General features: G+C 46.2%; 1 pseudogene; it reads right to left on the bottom strand.

Moving 5' to 3' along the window:
- Positions 1-574: 574 nt before the first annotated feature.
- On the bottom strand, positions 575-2,395 carry LOC147107247 (maestro heat-like repeat-containing protein family member 1 pseudogene; annotated as a pseudogene).
- Between the last annotated feature and the right edge of the window lie 242 nt (positions 2,396-2,637).

Raw genomic sequence — 2,637 nt, 5'->3', positions numbered from 1 at the left:
TCGCCTCTTGCCACACTGCTATACCTGGGATGACCACTGCCGACTCCGCCTTGGCTCCACCCACCAGGCCAGGTATAAAGGTGAGCGACTGGCTGGTATTCCTCCTGCTTGGATCGGATCACCCACGAGAGTGGGTTCTGTTATTTAGTCAATAAAAACCTTTAGTCACCTTCGTAACTCTTCGCCTTTTATTGGAGGAATTGATAGGTATATCATTACGGACACGGAGGAAACTTCTGGGCTTCTTCAGGTTTAAGTTATTATAATCCACGAGGCTGCTGAAGGTGGCTTCAAAGTTAGTGATAGAATAGAAACCAATTCCAACAGCTACACCCTCTCTCTCAACGGTCTCCCTGTGCTGAGCAATCTGTAGCATTTGTTCAATCTCTTTCTGCATGTCCGTGCTGCCTGAGTGATGTAGCACCATCCCAAGACATTTATATAGAAACCCCTTCTGTTGTGGATAGCTGTGGGAGATTGTGATCTGTTGGTTTATTTCATCGATCAACTGGCATGTCCACTGCTCGTCCTCAACTGTTCTCAGAGTTTTGGACAAAAGCAGGATCAGTTTCTCCTACCATTCTTGCTGGGGCAGGGTCTTCTCGGAACTCTCCACCAAGTTATTAACTAACAATGGAATCTCCTCCTCCCACATCTTCACTATTGCTGTGTGAATATTCAGGCTCACGGCCTGTAGTAGCCTCAGTGCAGCAGCACCGCGGCCTTCTCCCTCATAGGGACAACAAGCTAGAATCAGAAGCCGTGTCAGCAGTGCCTGAGGTTTCGGGAGATTTGCAATTTGTTTATAAAGGAGGAAATACTTCTCATCTCCCACTTGCAGCTTCTTCTTTGCAAGTCGTGTTAAACACTGGGAGACCATTGTTAGCCCTTTGGTGTATTGAGATAAAGTCATGAAGTTTAGTAGGAATGGCCAGAGTACATCCTCCATACTCTCCAGAGCTGTCAGAGTCAACATCATGACCTCACACATTGGACTCAAATCTTCATGGGTAACCTGATCTCCTTCATTATCCAGTGGGATTTGGTTCCCTGAGTCTGTGGAGAGAACACACTGTTTCAGGATAAACTCCACCATTATTCTTCCTCCTTCTAGATCTAGGTAACCTTCGTGAGCCATGGCACCAATTGTCTCCACAATCAGCTTCTTGACATTGTTGTTGTTGTCTAGAAGCGTTAGTTTCAAACCAGCCACAATTTGGGCCTTCCTCCTTTCCAGCTGTGAAGGGACAGCCCTGATGAGGTGCTTGAGGACACTTAGTGTTCCCAGTCTAGTTTGTGGATTGTTGGTCTCCAACTGGGGGAGAAGGAATTCCATCAGTGAGTCAGCATGAGCTTGGGCCAGAACAGTGTAGCAGCCAAGGATCTGATTGCGATTCTCTGCAGCGAGCCGGTTATCGCAATCCACTGGAATACAAAACTGTTCCTGTAAGTTGCTCAGCAGACCCTCCATCTGTGTTCTCAGACTTTTGCTTCCCATATTGACAGCAGTAGCTACAATCTGACACAGACTACGGGTGGTAGCAAGGTGTTGGGATTGAAATTTGTACAGATCCAGGATTCCAGGAATTAACCTTGGCAGTTCTACCTCTAGGCGGTCTTTGGGCATCAAGGTGGTGGAGTAGCCCAGAGCTTCCACTATTATGATATTTAATGGAGACTCCTCCTTCTCAAGCCACTTATTAAAAAGAAAATCATAAGCAATGTTCATCTCATTGGCGAAGGATTCTTTAGTCACTGTTGTCTGTGGGCGCTTCTCTACATCATCCACGTAGAGTAGGATGTTCTTGCTAAACGCGCCCAGTGCTGTGGCAAACACTGATTTATGGTAGTCTAGCTTGACCTTCTTCAGTACTGGAATCATAATCTCCAGGACGGGCTTTATTAAAGGTACCATCTCATTGACATGGGCTGATGACAGCTTTATCAGTGTTTTGACCATGTAAACATGGGATGGATACCCTGTCTTCATACCTTCCAGTGTAACTGCCAGCACTTTTTGTAAAAATCCTAAGCCAATGGTAACCAGGAGGTTACATGCAGCTTCCTGGCTTAGCTTATGTGCCTCGATCAGCGTGGTCGCTCTGAGGGAAGCCATAACGATGAGAGAGTCAGCCACATGGTGTTGAATGAAGCTGACTTTGTCTTGGACGATCATCTCCATGGTGTTCAGAATGATTGTGCTCTGTTCATCCGGGAGCCAGACACGTTGCCAGAGGTAGCGACGGCAAGTGAGGAGGACATATTCTGGCCACTGCTGGCCCAGTCTATATATCATCTGGGATATTTCTCGTCGAGTGTTGTCATCATCATCGACCAGTCTCTTTAACAGAGCCTTCAAGAAAGCGTGAATTTTTCTACCTGGTTCTTGTGCCATTCTTGGGGTCTCGGTGGATTTGTCTGCAATTTGTAATATCACTATAGCAGGGGTATAAGGATAGAAGAAAATATCATTTGACGCATTGACTTTAGCTCCAGAAAACCAGCTTCCCCAGCCTAGCAACCAGCTGTATGGTGAACTCCTCCAATATCCTGAATTCACCCCCTTACCTGGTGGATCATTCCAAATGTTGATCACCCTTTGAGCTAGAAATGCACTTTTCATTCATTTTAATGAGG

The sequence above is a fragment of the Somniosus microcephalus genome, chromosome 14 (genome assembly GCF_052327205.1).
Source record: "Somniosus microcephalus isolate GS21.2 chromosome 14, FLI_Smic_1.0, whole genome shotgun sequence".
NCBI lineage: Eukaryota > Metazoa > Chordata > Chondrichthyes > Squaliformes > Somniosidae > Somniosus > Somniosus microcephalus.
Note: the sequence above shows the minus strand (reverse complement) of the source record. Positions and strands in the feature narration are given on the sequence as shown.